General features: G+C 36.8%; 1 protein-coding gene and 1 pseudogene across 1 annotated transcript in view; one reads left to right on the top strand and one right to left on the bottom strand.

Moving 5' to 3' along the window:
- ZFPM2 (zinc finger protein, FOG family member 2) overlaps positions 1–17,776 on the bottom strand; it is a 462,647-nt gene that overhangs the window by 25,044 nt on the left and 419,827 nt on the right. The gene's annotated exons all lie outside the window — the stretch shown is intronic.
- The window catches only part of LOC115856543 (large ribosomal subunit protein uL11 pseudogene), a 33,365-nt pseudogene continuing 17,663 nt past the window's right edge, over positions 2,075–17,776 (top strand).

Raw genomic sequence — 17,776 nt, 5'->3', positions numbered from 1 at the left:
ATTTTGGTAAGAAAATAATCTTGAAAAACTAATCACCAGCAGATGGCGCTCGGTGCATTCTAAGAGCCCCGCCAGGAGAAAAGATAGGCATTATTTACTTAATTCTATTTCATCCTAAATGTGAAGTTGATATAACAAGCTTTATAATCTCCAAAGATTTCTGTTAATTGAATAAACAACTTTGTGGTAATTTATAGGCTGTCTGATGCTCATCTAAATGGCACTGAATTCAACTCGCGTGTCTGTGTCGAGATAACAAAGCATAAAGTTGTAACCTTCCCCGACGAAACAGGAAAAGAATGTGTTCCTGAAGTATAATGTAAACTCCCCAAATGAATTTCCTGCTTAAAAGAAGACAACTGTCATTACTGTGCTTTATTAGCACCTCACTTTCTAAAATGAAGTACGTGAGGGACTTATTTTTGAACGGGTTTATAACCTGCATCACGGATGTTTTAAAGTCCTATAATAAAACTCTTTGAATAGCTATTTGCTGATTACTGAGACACATGTATTGCCTCTGAATGTTATGCGGAATTATGTGTTTGCGCTAAGAAAGAAAGAAAAAAAAAAAAACAGCTTTGAATGGTAAAGGTGATTATACGTGTAAAACTAAATAAACCTGGGGAAACAAAAAACCCCAAAAAACTAAATAACCCTGTAGAATATCTGTCTGAAATGATGTCCTTATGTTTTTTTTTTCTCCTTTCCTCTTGCCTGCCTTCTCCTCCTCCACTTAGGAGAAAACTTTGCTCTGAACTTTCAAACTTTAAGTCTTAGTTATTTCACACTCACCATTACTAGCAGTAATAACTAGCAGTATTTCGTTCCCTCTAGTGATAAAGAGTGTAAGGAATTTTACCTAAGTGTCCTCCTAAATCCTTCTACACTCACCTTCTCCTACCTCTTACTATCATTCTGTCAATGAGTGCTTTCATTCACTTGATTTTAATTTGGCCTTGCATATGGCAAAGGTACCCATGGTCATACGATATTCTCAGTCCTTGTCATTCTTAAGTGGAAGACCTGGATCAGAGTCCCAGTCGTAGAGCTGCTTAACACGGAGGCTTAAACTCTAAAGGTTTCAACTGTTGAATTTCTAGGCAAAGGCTCATTAAACTGAGTGGAGAGTGGGTTTGAAATCCACTGGGTGGGTTTGAAACTCAGTGGGTTTATTGTATTTTCATAATAAACATCATGTTGCATCCCACCATCACTTGTAAGATCTGTTAATACTTAAAACATGTATTTTTTAGAATATGTACACTCTAACTCCCATATAATCTTATTACCGTTGAAGAACATTTATCATTTCTTACAAATTATATTAGCACTAATAAAATGAAGAAATTAAAAACGAGCTCTATCAACATAATAGCACATCGTATAATTTCAAAGGATGAAATGGGGCTACACATCACTGTAACTCTACAAACAGAAAGGGAGTTGTGGCTCTGCCCAGTGCTTTGAAAATCCATCTTTCAAGGTCGGCCCCTGACAGTCGAGTTAGGAAGGGCAGTGTGGAAGGCAGGGTGGCCTCCTGCCAAGGCTGTTGCAGATGAGTGGGTGATCTTAGGGGAATGAGCTGCAAAATCTCAAATTTTTGCTCGTGTGATGATGAAAGCAGAGCCAACTGATTTTTCTAAGACTGCATGGCCTTCTGTTCCATTTTTATTGTACAGCTTGGAATGATAAATTTTACTGTGCATTAATTTGCACAAAAGGGTCAATGCTATATTCGAGAGTGTGTCCATTGTTTTCAGTAAGATTAATAATAAAATACATTGTCTTTATCCCCAAAGAGATGCAAATATCCTCAGACAAGTGTCCTTCGGCTATAGAAAAATATACTGTTATCAGCGCCTTTACGAATAAAAGTCTCGATTCTCAGTGTTTCACTGATCCTTCTTAGTTGGACTCTGTTGTGACAGGATTTGGTAAAAGATATTCATGTTTTATATCACATTGCATCGGTCACCTTTCGGTATGAGTCTCAAGTAAAAGAAAAAAGAGAACAAGGGGGAGGCAGCGGAGGGATCCTCTTCATGGAGGCTGTCCTCATGTATGACACTGCATGTCGGGCACTGACATCAGGGTGCGGTTTAGTGCAGAGAGAAGCGCGGAATATTACACTCAAAAGGGCCGCTCATCAAGAAGTTCATCAGAAAAATGGACTTGGATGACGTCACAACTGTTACATCAAAATATTTCGCTCTGTTTACCGATGCCCAGGTAAGAAATACATTTCACTCTTGATCGTTTGCATTACAGGGAGGCTGGGAGTAAGCAAAGCACTGAGTCCCAGAGTGATCTGGAAATGGGTTCTGAGATGAAGGGCATGGAGATGGGTGTTGCTTTACGACTGACTTTCTGACCTGAGTGGTATTCACTTAAATTCACCACAGCTACCTATGTCTCTGAGTCACACCTTCCTTATCATCTGAGTGGGTTTTTTTTTTTTTTTTTAAATGTTCTTTTGATTGCTTTTGCTTTACAATTGCATTTGGTCTTGAATTTCTAAATGGGGCTTTTTTTTTTAATGGTTTAGAGTAGTCAAGATATCATTCAGATATTATTCAGGAGAATGGAAAAGTTAATTTAGGTTAACTTCAGGTAATAAAGTATCCTCTATGGTCTAGTTATGAACTGAAAAGCCTAACCGAAACTACGGCTTATTGTTTAACATTTCTTAAACATTTACTATGTGATCTCATTTTCCCTCACAAGAACAGAGAGATCCTTGGACATGAGCTGCCATTTTAATAGGAGTTGGACATATATTTTTGAGCAGAAAGTCCTGTGGCTCTAGTTTGCGTTCACCTATCTTCTCTGAGATCAATACCCAATATCTTCTTCTTCCTCTTATTTTTTTGTAGGTATTTGTAAGTTTGAAGACCTACTCTCTGTGTGGTGCAACAATGCATCGTCTGCATGGCTCATCTCTCTGCAAAGAACGGTCCTGCAAAGTCAATTACATATCACAAGGAAACTGTTATAGGGCACCTAGTTATAGGAGGGAAGCACTGTTACGGGCACCTAGAAGATGATTAAAGGAAATCTGCTAGAATTCTGCAAATCCCTGATGTAATTCTTTCCAATATTTTCATGAACCACTCTTTCAGCTCTAAACTTACTAGATTAAGGATAGTTAGAAGGTCAACCTTCTACCTCTTCTACCTACAGCCTGATAAAAATTAAAATATAAAGAAAAAGGGAAACAGAAAATGAAGGTGGAATTTGGGGAGAAAAAAAGGGAATCAACCGTTTTTTTCAATACATTTTTCTTAATACAAGTAAGGAAGGTACAGCAGATTGAGTTATCTTTCTTTATATCTCGATTAAAAATGAAAGTAAAAGAAGGAGATAAATTGTTGAAGTTATGACATTTTTTTCCTGTACACAAAGGGTCCCACAGAATGATCTAGTTGAAGTGTTCAGTATAGCCAAAATTTTAGGGAGTGGAAGATTGCTGAAGAAGGAACTGAAAACGTCAAGACAGGATATAATTAAGGCTTTAAAAGGATTTCAACAGAGGGAGGGTCAGGCTAAGGACACACTGTGGTAATGTTTTATAAGTAGTGATAAGAGGAAAAGACAGGCAAAGGAGATACAGTATAAAAATAAGAGCTCAAGACTGAGACTCATTTTTGGATTTTAGTCTTTGAGAACCAACAAAGTTCTCACATAAGGAAAATGGTAATAGAGTCAGAAACATGGATCCCCCCACTTCTCTGACCTCCCAAAGAGAAAGGAGAAGAGAGGGAAGGCAAAGAGAGAAGAAAAAGACAGAATTCTTACTCTAGAGAAGAATTTATCATTCTTCTATTTATCATACATCAGAGAGTCATTTATCTGACTCTCTGAAGTATCCCATAGTGGGAAGTTATACCCGGGCCAGGAAGTGGTCAGTGAAGCCAAGAAGGGACCTGGGCGGGATCAGAGAGTGAGTCAAAGGAAAAGAGTGGCTGAAATAAACTCACGATACATCCTGATTTTTATCTTGAATCGCATGAGTAGCTAAACCTAGCTCAGCACAAAGTAATATGTGCTTCATAAATGACCATGTTTCCTTTGTGGCTGAATCTGTTTTTCAGAGGCTGTAAAGTAAAGCAATATAAAAATCCACTGAAAACATGAAAAGCCCGATAGATGACAAGCTATCCTTGGAGAAAGAAACCTGGGTTTTTTCCCCTCATCTTCCCAAATAAAAGATATTAGATAAGACGTCTCTAGCATGTATTGATCCTACTCCATTGAATGTTGCTCGTAAGATTGTAAATATTTATGACTGGTAGGAAACACGGAGGGCTTCTAGACCTCCTGTTAGAGATGAAGAGAATAGAGCTCCAAGGAGTTAGGTGGCGTGTCAAAGGTCACACTGCCAGTGAGTGTGTGTGTTTTGTTTTTCACATGAGAGTAACTTGTCTGCCAGTATAGAACTGCTGTAGGATTAACATGTAGCTCATAACTTGATGCCTTAGTAGTTGTTAAACCCTTACTATGACATCATTTTTTTCTCCAGATAACTTACTGAGGTTAGTGGTATCATTATATTCGTTGAGATAAAGGTTTAAAGAGTTGAATAATTCACATTTATAGAGATTCTAAATTATGGGACTAGAACCGAAGCTGTCTCACTGCAAAGCTCTTTGTTGTGCAGCCCTTCAACTAGTTAAAGAGAACACAAGTCATCAGCTTAACAAACACAGAAAAACTCTCATAATTGTCAGCTTCAACAAAAGATCCTTATCCCTTTGGGAGGGAGCCTTGATGATGGGGGTGTAATTCAAATGTGCAGTGTGGATATAACATCACTCTTTCAAATTCTACATCTTGTAAATGACAAATGATATCGTAAGGGAGGGAAAGAGGTAGTGAATTACCTTAGTGAATTAATAAAGAGATGCTTCTGTGGTTCTAGAAATATTTATACATTTCCAGGTTTAAAACAGTGGAGAAGTAACAGGAGTCCTGTCTATCCACTAACAAGGTATAAAGGGATTAATAGGTATTCATAGCATCTTTTTGTTCCACTAGATTTAAAAATTAGTTAATTGTATGAAATTTGGGGGAGTAATTTATGTAAAATATGTTATTAAAATATGTTCTCTCGCTTTAGTAACTAAACTCCCCCATGTAATCGTAAAAATATCTAAGAAAAACATTATGCCACCTTCTTTTGAGGAGCATCTCTTCATAAATTGTTAAAAATCCATTCTGCTTTAAATAGATGTTCCTACTTTCCCAGGACATGGTGGTATTGATGTTGTTAGATCTAGGAGATTTTATTTTTTGGATAATACACATGGATTTAACTGTGCAGTGTCTGCAAATAATAATGGAAGATGAATGTACAAATCCTCGAATACAGTGCAAATGAAATGTCACCCTTAAGCAGAAGGAGGACACGGATGTATGTGTATGTTCCCTCATTAAGGTAAGTTTTTCCTCAATAAATGATATAAGCAATTGCATATTTAACTGGCGATGCTTATGCTAAGGTAAATCAAAATGTTCATACTTCCCTCAAAGTAACATCCTATAAGAAATGTTAAAGTAATCAAAAACAGCCCTCCCCTCTCCCCAGGCCTGTGTACATTTTTGCAGGAAAAATCTATTTACATAAATATAAACATAAATGTGAATATATATGTATATATATATATATATAGTGAGAGAGAGAGAGAGAGAGAGAGAGGAGAGAACTTCTGTTTTCAGAACACAATTTAATTTTATATACCATCCTATATAATGACTTTAAAATTGCTAAATAAGAACCGTAGCCAGCAATGCATGCAAAATATTTTCATTGTTGTAAACTATAAAAATATTGCTTTTATAAAAGCAAAGAGAAAGGGATTTTGGAAAGAAACTGGAACCTTTGAATGATTTGAGAAATTAAATCTTTTAATAAAATAGCAACAGAAGCTTAACTGTTGGAAGTTTAAGATATCAAAAAGCATTTGAACAGCTAGCCTCTCTTAGTCTCTCATCTGTCAGCCAAAATTTTTTTTTGATATTCCCTGATTGTCTATTTTTCCCCAGTGAAAGTTATTACATTCCTTTACCCATTTTTTAATCAAAATCATTTCCAACTTATTTCAGTCTGTCACAATAATATTTTCATATAAGGACTGTTGTAACCTAATTCCTTCATTTTAATAATACATTCGTTTTTAATTACTGCAACTTGATCTCAGATTATTCAAATAACTGTTTCATTTTTTATGCTTACCCTGACCCCAGTGTATTTATAGGCTTTTATCCTTACCTGATACCAGTGTAATGTAATTATAGATTGTATTTTAATCATCTACTATATTCTAGTGAGTTTGTTTAAATCACTCCAATCCTGAGCCTTTTATTTCTATGCCTTTTAAAATTCTATAATGGCATTCTCTTTGCATAAAAGCAAACTTTTTGTAGTTTACAACAATGAAGGAATATTTTGCATGCATTGCTGGCTATGGTTCTCATTTACTAATTTTATTTATTTATTTATTTATGTTTTCTCATTTAATAATTTTAAAGTCACTATCCAGGACGGTATGTGAAATCAAATCATGCTTTGTAAACAGAAGGAGAAGTACATTGTACATCTCTTGAAATCTTTACACCAGTTTGTTTTCCAGATTGTCCCCCCCATCCCCACAGCTTTAAAACCACAGATATGCATTAGGCTTATGACCATTGTATCTGTGTCTGTATATTCAAATCCCTGCAAATAGCTGCTCTGTCACAACAACAGAGGCCAAGTTTCATGTGTGGTGGAATAGGCTTCTCTGATATGAATTACTTTTATTAGTATTTTTACTATTGATCATTTCATAATTGCTTGATTATTTCCTAAACTATCACCCATCAAGAAAATCCATTATTTCTAAGCTCTTTAGGCCAGTATTTGAGCTCTTTGCACAATGGCTGATTTCAGCCACACTTTTAACAATGAGCCAGGAATTTGGTCTGAGAAGATGACTGACAATATTGACAATCTATAAAGGCCTAGTGTTCATCTTCCGATCAGATTTATGGGTCTGAGAAATGGATTTTCCTGAGTGAGTCTGATTATCTTCTTAAAATCCTGGAATCACTAGATTTCTCATTGTCCTCACGCTTCATAGCCACTCCATCATTAAATCCTGCCAATTCTGTATCCAAGGTATCTTTCAAATCTCTCTCCCCTTTTCCTCCTCCAGTGACGCTCGCCCAGTTCAGACCCCATCAAATCTATCTCACAATGGTTAATCTCCCTACCTCCCGTCTTATGCTCTTCCAGTCTGTCCTCCACACTTTTGCATGAACGCATGGCTAATGCACAAACTTGATCCTGTTCCCACCTTCAATTAAAATCTTTGAATGGCTCTCCATTGCCTACAGGAGGGAACGCAAGCTATTTATTCATGACATCCTAGCAGTAAAGCGTCATCCTGGCTATCACTTTTGATTCTGAGGACTCAAGCTGATCTCAACAGATAACATTCAATTGTACGTACAAGTAAAATCTGGGGAGGGAACACAGATGAGTGAGAGGTTATAAAGCTCTGACATTAATGGTTAACAAAAAACAGGACTGTTCCTAAATCAATGCTGGTTATGACTACAGATCAAATCTTCCAAGTTTCTATCTCTGGATTAGACTTCCTCTTTCCCCCTCCATGTTCTACACTTCATCTTTAATCCCTTCTTTAACTCAAACTAGATAAAACTGTGGCGATAAATGCCTTAAAGATAAATACAACACACAGAATAGAATATAATTTTAAACCACTGACTTCTTTCACATTCAGTTCAACTACCGAGATTTTGGTGACGTTTTCACTCATCGTTAAATAAATTGCAATGAGGCCCCTTGAAAATTAATTTCCAGAAATGCCGGTGACAAATTATGAAAGCGTAAATAAGAGGACCAAAATGTGTGCCCAAAACATCAGAAAACAAGAAGCCATTCTGCATGCTTTCTGCTCCTATTGTAAATTCTGCCTGCTGAAGAAAGGCCACATGAACTTATTTAACTGGTTCGTTGTTAGAAATAACTCAGAGAACCTTGAACATACATTTACCATTACAAAATATCTCAGAATGCAAAATAAAATAATGGTATGAAGTAGGCATTTAGGGACAAACTGCTTGCTAACTCTCAAAAATGAATTATGCTGTTTTTTCCAACCTCTGTGGAGAAAAGCATGCTTCCCTTCGGGATTTCTTCTACCATTTGGTGCAACATTTACTTGGCTACAATAACACAAGCTTCATTAGAAAAGTAAAATGCAATTGTCTCCATGAGATGCAAGGACAATTTATTAAGTAAAGCAACTGGAACTCTAGAATGAAATAATACGAAAAGTTAGAATCTTACAGTGAATTAAAACGTGAATCGCACTGGTATACTGTGGCTAAATGCAGAACTGAAGATTAGCTTTATTAAGGGGAAACTGACAGTGGCTTGAATGATTTGAAAAAAAAAAAAAGAAAAGATATATGAATTCTAAACAACCTGCTTTATGTACTAGGTTAAACTTAGCATTGGTGCTATTTTAGTAAATTTGAAAGTACTACTGGTTAACTACAAAGTACTAAGAAATATAGACCCCCAAAATAACAGGTATTGTGATTTTTATAGCAAAGTCCGTATTCAATGATTCAGGGACCTAGAAAGGATGCTTCATGTTAAAATAAAATAAAATAAAACAAAGCCTATAACCATCGCATCAACTGTGTTCAGAAGGGACATAAGTGACACGTTGTATACTGACCACCTAGTTGCTCCTGAAATCGGTAAGAATTGTGCTTTTAAATGAAACACAGAACTTAGTACCAACTGTTTAAAATCAAAGGTCTTTCTGAATTCTGAAAGCTAGAGCCCATGTTAGCCGGAGGGAAAGGGAGAGAGGTGGAGACAGGTAAATCAAACTTCCCTGCACACATTTGACTTCTCTTCAAACGCTTACTGAATCTTCAGCGTGTTTTCTTCTAAATGGAAATGACAGATTTTAAAACACCTTTCAGTGTATCTCAGTGCATTACATCACTTAAGTCATTTACAGAATTGTATAAAATTACCCTGAAATCGCATCAAGTATAGCAGTGTACCATGAAACTAAAAGAAAAAAAAAAATCATAAAAAAACACATTTCATTTTGCAAGAGAAATAATAGAGTCAAGGGTGTAAGGATGAAACAGTTACCCCCTTTCATGTTCTTGAGCACAATCTAACTTATTACAACATTCTTTGAATCCATGGAAGACCATGAGTTTTTTTTTTTTCAAAAAGAAAACAGTGAATTAAAAAAAAAAATTATTGGTTCAGTGAATTATTGAAAAAAGTAACAATTAAGGGTAATAGAAAAGGAATATCTATTAACCTTCTAATTGTAATATTAGAAAATTGTGAAAATCCTGAGTAGATTTAGCATAACATTGTTTCTGAAAATTAATTCTTGTTATAATTTGATTTTGATTATTTTCTAGTGAATATATATATATTACAGTTATATTCATATTTCTAGTGAAAAAAATATACAGTATTTCCTAAGTCTTCAAATATTTTCACAAAATCCATACTTTCCTCAAGATAAATAATTTTAAATGTGGTCTAGCTTTATCACCAAAACCCTGCAATTTTCAAGTTTGGCTCCTATAGCAGAGAGCAAAGAATTGTACTTCTGTCTGTTCCCTGTATCTCATGCTTACAGTTTCAGAAGATCAAAGGGAGTCCTGGATACTCACCAATTAATCTTAAAAGGACTCAAAAGAAGACAACAGGCTAAACATTTGGTCAATAAAATATCCTACTCAAGTAGTTGCATCCTCCCATTTTCAGACCCTGAAGCTAATTAGCTTACCATTCAGTTCCTGTTCAATATTGCTTCTGCATTAAATAGAAGCTTCTCTTCAGTGTTAACTGGCTGCTGGGCAGGTTGTCTACACTTGCTCTTAGGATCGTGATGTTTGTGACCCCCTTCTTTTAGATAAGAAGAACAACCCCTAAACCCATAATGAATCACCAAGTTTGCCTATTGGTTTGGCTCCATTTGCTAGGTCATCAAAGATGATCATGTTTAGAGCAAAGAACCGACATTTTTTAAATCAGAAAAATCTGGGTGGGGAAGTCAGCTCTGAATGTCTAGCATCTGTGTGACCTTGGGCAATTAACTTAACCCTCTAAAACACAATTTCCCCATCTGGAAAATGGGGATTATCCTGCCTACTCTCAGGCGATTATTATATAAGATCACTTTATATGAAGGACACGGCACAGGGATGAGCAGGGAATAGGTGCTTCAAAAATGTTTGCTCTCTTCTCATAATTATTTACCTGGAATGGCAGAGACTTCCCTGGAAGCTTCAACTAGGGCAGATTGTAAAATATCACCTGCTTGAAGTATTGTCCTAGAAGGCATTGGCCGTAGAAAGCACATTTTGTTTGCCACTCTGTTGTTGGCCCTGGTTGCCTTTTGGGGAGTGATTTATATCACTGATTTCAGACTGTTATTCCCAAGGAAGACTGGCCCTGTTTAGCTTTCAGCCCTCTATTGTCTGCTGCATTTTTGGAATAAATTTGCATTTGCTAATATTCTGTATGGTAGGAATCCAGAAAATAGGTATTCGCTGCAAACACCAAAACTCTTGGGATTTACATATATTTGTAATTCCACAGAATCCCACATTGTTGGGATTTTGTTTTGTTTTGCTTTGCTTTTTAGATCAGAGATTGAGTTTTTTAAGCTGGATAGAGCAAGTGAAGCTATGAAAAAGGAGAAATAAAGTCATTGGGACTGACGTGATATTTTAAGTTTTTGCTCTAGTAGATATTTTCTTTAAATATGTATATTTCATTGACTTAGAGAAATTTAAATAGGTATTTTAAAAAATTTGGTTCAATAAATAAATGAATATGACAGATACTATTCATAAATATTTTCTAAATTTTATCAGTGTAGCTAGATTGGAAACACTGACCTCAGGTTAAATATTCCATCATGTGTCATCAGCACTATACTATGAAGTCTGGATTTGTTTATATTCAAAATCTGGTTAAGCATTTAATTTTTTAAATTCTAAAGCAATTGTATGTGTATGTATGTGTGTGTAACATAGTTTGGGGCATTAATTTTAAAAACAAAAACTATAAATGTGCAAAAATATTTATATGAACAACACTCCTGGATAGAAACTCCACTTCTAATAGTAGAACTTGATGCACATCCTGGTCCCTTGGCACGCCCAGCTCAGAGCCATCTGTTATGTTGGCACTGTGCCCACTCACAAGGAGTTATGCCAGTCTGACATGATATAGGTGACACCAAAATGAAGGTTTGAGAGGATAGATAGTAGAGTGAGCTATGACCCCCTCTTGTAATCGGGACCTTTGGTGGCTGTCTTTATTGGAGAGGAGGATTTGTGTTAACTCTGTGGCCCCCATGTTACCAAAATCTCCATTACAAAGAAAAAATTCAGTGTGCTATCACTCATCAGAGTATTAAAAATTTTACCAAAGTGTGGAAAGTTAAATATTTCAGCCTGAGACCTTGCACCATCTTGGACTTAATTTTATCAGCACATATATTCTTAGTAGGCCAAGGACATGTATGGCAGCATAATTGATTTTCAAAGAGACTTTCAAAGGGCTACGTAGTAACATACATAATACATGTGTTTTATGGAAGGCAGTAGCACTAAAAGAATCTACTACTTACATTTTTGTTCAAAGCATTTCTTAAATGCTTTTCCTATACTATATCTGTCAGTTTCATTGCATTTATTTTCTTCAGTCCTTATACTAATGTACTGAATTTCCACTCTCTTGCTGGGGATCAAATAAAAAATTCATATTTTTGATATCATTGTTATTCTACCAAACTCCCTGTAACTTTTTTCAAAATGTTCATACTGTTAAAATTTGTAGTTTCCTGTCTTCCATTGCCTTGCACTTTTCTGAGTTAAATATGTTATTTAGAGAGGAAGCCATACTCCAAGGCTTGTAAGGGAATTCAGAGAAATAGATATTTTTATACAACCAGCGGGTCAAGTCATCTTGAGTCCAAATAGGCATTAGCAGTGCAGAAGTGAAAATGCCCACCCCGCATTCTTGAAGCATAACGGAATTTTCCTTAGCTTCTCTATAGCTTATAAAAAGAGCAGTAATTTAGAAAGATGAAAAAAACCTTGCAGAGCACAACCTGACTTCCTCTATTCCTGAATTTGTAATTTATAGGCCAGCATTACCTGGTCACATTTGGTAGCACAAAACATAAGCTGGCAACTAAGAGATAATTTTCGTCCTTAATTTATTCAGACACTTACTCAATCTCTATTCATGGAACACACGTTATGGTCAAGGCCATGTGGAGCCCAGAGGGTAAAAGATTACATGGATTGTTCCCTCAAAGTGCTCAGCCTGTCTTCATAAAAGAGGGGTGGCAGTTTTCTCCTCTCCTGTCCCATTATGGGGGACTCTTAGGCCTTAGATCTCACTAGGTCTGTATACTGAGATGCCAGTGAATACTTGTATAAGAAATGTTCATGACACCGTCAAAGACACATCATCTTTAAAAAACCTCTGACATAGGGGCAGGTGAAATAGAGGTAATATGAAACAGTTTAGTACAATTTAAAAGGCTGTCAAGATGACAAACTCATGTTGTGTGTTCTGTTATAATTTGGTCATTTTTTTAACTGTGTTGCTTTGGGTCATTGTTTATTTTCCCTAAGCCTCAGTTCATTTTTCTGTAAAATGGGGTCATAATTCCTACTTCCCAGGGTTGTTCTGAGGATTGTGTAGCGCACGTAAAATGCCTAACCCAGAGAAGGGGCTCAAGCCTGTGTGACTCAGGCATGAATAATACACCCCATTCCTTGCTTTTGTTTTTAATTGGAGTCTATTGCCTATTTTAGAAATTTGATTTGAAATGTGCTAAGACCTTTCTAAAGTGGGTTTGTTGCTTTTTCAAATACATCTTCTTATAATCTTTACCACTAAAGAAGTCCCAGTTGCTTGCTTTAAAAAAAAAAAGTCAAATTATGTATCACGAAATAAAAACAACATATCCTTGCCTTGATATATATACTGTCCTTTTCCTCGCTCAGTCAATCAGTGTCTCACCCTCCAGAGCTGGAGAAAATAAGCCCTGTCTATTTTGTTCACAATGATATCCTTAAACCCTATCAGAATGTCCAGCACATGTAGGCAAACAATAAAGATCTGTGAAATGGAGGAATGTCATTATCCCTGCCATTGGTCAGGAACACTAAGGAGGCATCCTCTTTGCTCCCACCAACAAGCAAGGTAAGAAAGCAGAGAGGGTCACGATGAATGAAAAGAATTCATGGTTGATTTCATTCACGCATAAATGCACCCATCATTTTCCCATGTGTACTCTGATTATAGTTGAAGATATTAATAAATAAAGTTGAGAGCCTTGACTGTAAGAACTTATTATTTAGTTGCGTAGTGAATACAGCAGTCCCCCCTCATCCATGGTTTCGCATTCCACGGTTTCAGTTATCTGTGGTCAACTGTGGTCCGAAAATACTACATGGAAAATTCCAGAAACAAACAATTCATAAGTTTAAATTGTGTGCGTTTCTGAGCAGCGTGATGAAATCTGGTGCCATCCTGCTCCCTCCTGCCCTGGACGTGAATCATCCCTTTGTCCAGTGTATCCCTGCAGTATACACTACCCGCCTGTTGGTCACTTAGTAGCTGTCTTGGTTATCAGATTGACCGTCTCGGTATCACAGTGCTTGTGTTCAAGTAATCCTTATTTTACTTAATAATGGCCTAAAGCGCAAGAGTAGTGATGCTGGCAATTTGGATATTCTCTTACTGTGCCTAATTATAAATTAAACTTTATCAAGATATGTATGTATAGGGAAAAAACATAGTATAAATAGGGTTCAGTACCACCCATGGTTTCAGGCATCCATTGCGGGTCTTAGAAAGTATCCCCTTTGGATAAGGGGAGACTACTGTACACACACACACGCACACCACACACACACACACACAGGCAGTCATTAAGAGCATTCATATGTCAAGCTGAATCATACAAACATCACTTGTTACAGGAGTTTGGGGGAGTAGAAAATCATTATGCCTAAAGTAGCTGGGGAAGCCTTAGGAAAAGAGGTGGGATTTGAGTTCTCGTGAAGAATGTATGAGGCTGATATTGTGCAGAGGAGTCTTGCCCTAGCAAAGGAACCCAGGTTGGCAAGTGTTCTGTTTACCTTTGGCCTTGATGGCAAAGTCAAGAAAACTGGATTCTTCTACAGCTACTGAGAATGTGGGAAATCCACGTAGTTGTTCTGAGTCTCACTCTCTTCATCTTTAAAAGTAAAAGGCTAGTATTTTGGTTCCTTTCAACTAATTCAAAGACCAAAATTGACAAATGGAGTAAAGTGATGATGCTAGGCCAATAAATACTGCCACCATGAGACAACTCCGGGTGAGGTTTTAGAGCTTAAAAAAGGAATAAAATGGTTTCCTATGAGCCTAAGCTTACTCGTTGTCATGTGTGAAATAGAGCTACAGAAAGGTAAGAATCCAGTTAAATACCTTATAACCTTGCTAATCTCCAACTAGCTCCTATCAAATGGCATATTAAAAATATATTTGGAAGGGAATGTCATGATCCAAATAAAGAGAAGCCTGTTAATACGGACCAGGAAGGTCTTCACTGTCAAGCATGAGTTTCCTATGAAGACTCTGGGCCCAGATGTGGATGTTTTCCAAAATGAATGATCCATTCATACTGTAATAGAGCAACTACCTGGGGCATAATTTCTGTGTGAGCCTTCAGAGTTAAGAGTGCTTTCTGTAACAGCTCTCATAATTGGTAGATTAGAATAACTAAGGAATGCACATTGAAACTAGTCTCCTTTATTAAAGATCTAGTTAAGGTTTTTGATCAATGTTTCTAACATTTCACAATGAGGTTCCTAAAAAATAGAACAGTAATTTTTTTTTTTTAAATCGAAAGAACTGAAATAGCAAACCTAAAAGCATAATGTCTGTTGGAATATCTAGAATATTACTGCTATATTACTTTTAGTAATTATGAATGTTCATTTTAGAGCATGGGTTCATCTATATTTAAGATTAGCTTGAATTATGATACAACTATGGTTAACAAGTATAATTTAGCCTCGCTGTTATATAAAAATAACTACCACTGTATGCAGAGTAAATAAATGGTGTGTGTGTGTGTGATTTTGAGCTGCCAAGTGTTATCTTGGATAGGCAAGACTCCCCAGATTTTCAGAAACGCTGTGGGTGTCATGATTTTGTTCCCTTCACTGATGCCATGGTTTGTGACTGTTCCCATCTAAGCCAATGAAAGACACTGTGATTACTGCTACTGAAGCATATGTCTTGGGTCTTCTTTGGTATTTACAAAGCAGGCACTTAGGAAAGTCTGTTAAAAGCACAGATTATCTCTTATTAATATTATTAATATGCATTTGTCAGTGTCACAGGCAGTTACGGGCCTTACTGTCCATTATTGTATATGGGTAGGTGTTGGGAAATGTCTATACTTTCCAACATGTCTTCCATCAGACAATCCCTGACTGTGGGCATTCCAACTTTAGGGTTTCATTTGGATATGGTTACAGAAGCCCTGGGAAAGAGTACTAAGACTCTATTGCTCAGTGAATACTTGAATAATGGGGAAGTGGGTGGGGACAAAGGTTCCAGGCTGATAAGCGGTACTTTGAAGTTATCTTTTGCAGACGTGCATTGCTTCAGAACCCCAGAAGCCCAGAAGGAGGAGGAGAAACAAAGGAGGTAAGAGGAGAATGAAAAGAAAAGGGCCCACCACGTAGCTTTGCTTAGGGATGGCTCTGCTCATCCACCATATACCATTCCCATGCTGGTAGCAGGTCACTACAGAGTTGTGTATGTGTGTGTTCAAGAATACAGGGTATCTGGCTAAGTCACACTAGGACATCAATAGATTCACTAACCATCATGGCAAAAGTTGTCATTTCAGGGTATTTATCAATGTATTTTGAATTATAGTGTCATAAAATATATTCCAAATATATGAACTATGTTTTTTGGCCTGGATGTGGAGGAAGATTTTTAATATGTGCCTAGATTTTGATTTTTAATTACACAGGTGACTGCTTAAACATTCCCTTTAATATAAAAAATTAAAATGTTTATTTAAGTTGAAATTGATAAGTATTTTTATAGTTTTATAAACAGACTGAAAGATTTCTTTCTGAATATATCTTTTAAAGCAAAGCACATGCAGTTTGGTCAGTACAGAGTTATCTGTCTTCAACTTATGTGTCTAATATGCAACGAAAGTAGGTGACGGAGCCGCTATGAAGTTGGAGATAAAATGCCTTTAGACGTTACTCTAACAAGACTTGTGTGCTATTAGTATTCTCTCAGGGATCAATTTTAAACGTTGTAACATAATAAAAAATGGTTGGACTATATTTCCCCACAGCTTTCATTTTATTATGTTGCATGAAATATGCCTTTATTGGCTATAGCATTACTGGAAGTAAAATATACGGGGTACTGAAAAATTCTGTCACTTTGTATTAGCTGTAAATTATCGACTAGGATAAACCCTAATTTCATTTGTCACATTCTGTTGCATTGCTGCTCTTCCTTGCTCCCATTCTGTCATTCTGGCAGGCCCGCGCTGCCCCAGGTATCACGGCATCGCCATCTGCACCCGACATCTGTCTCTCTATTGATCACACGGGTTTAGCACTTGATCAAACAGAGCACAACAGAATACATCTCTTTTTGCAATACTGCCAATGCCAACTGCTGCATGAAATCTACTACAAAAGCCTCCTTTACCTAGTTGAAAAACCGCATTTGTGTGGCTCTTCTTTGCTATAAACCTCAGCATTTCCCGCCCCCCCCCCCCTTACATGGAGCAAGAGTTACGTGAAAATAAATCTAGTTTTCATATATTTGAGAATTAATCAGGTTAAATGTGGCCAATGCCGCTGATGACAATGAGAGTCACCAGGAGAGTTATGGAAGATGCTGTATGCTTCTTAGGCCTACCTATATGAAAACCATGGTTCCTACTCTATTAGTCGGTTTGGGGGCGTCTGTCAGGATGCATGAAACCTTAGACTGGCCAACAGACTTTTTCACTTTTCATCCAGCTGCTTTGGTGCTGTGTAACAGGACCTTTAAAGCCACCCAAGCCACGAGACAAGTGTTTCACGTTGGCACATAGCGTTCAAGTGTTTCTGAACCTTCTAGTTTTCACCTAGTATAGGCAGCCCCTGTGAAGTCTATGAAGCAATTGCAGATTTTTGGTTAGCTACAGGAAAAAGCAGCATAATTTCTAAAGGGCCACAGGGCTGTTACCCATGTGACTCTCACTCACCTTAAGGTAGGGACACATGCACAGCCACGAAAACCAATGCCAAGATGTTGCAATAAAGCCAGCACAATGGAAAGATAAGGCTACAGGGACATATTCAAGGAGAGTAAAAGCCAGAACAGCAGCATTTTTAGTTCCCAGAAACACAACAGTAGGATTAAAGTACACAGTTATTTTTGTTCTCATATTTTCACACTTTCCGCAGTGAGACAAATTGTTTCCAGGGAGAATATCTTATACTCGCCATGTAAACAAATAAATAAAAATGCCCTTAAAATTTTAAGATAGATAGCCGTATCGTGTTTAAAACCTATTCAATATCTTACTAGCCAGACAGTGCATACCTTACTTATAGCCTTACAAATTACTTTGGGGGAAGGGGGTGAAGAAAAAGCCTTCAATATTAAAAATGA

The sequence above is a fragment of the Globicephala melas genome, chromosome 17, assembly GCF_963455315.2.
Source record: "Globicephala melas chromosome 17, mGloMel1.2, whole genome shotgun sequence".
Taxonomy (NCBI): Eukaryota; Metazoa; Chordata; class Mammalia; order Artiodactyla; family Delphinidae; genus Globicephala; species Globicephala melas.
The sequence above is the reverse complement of the archived record's forward strand: the minus strand, read 5'-3'. Positions and strand labels throughout refer to the sequence as shown.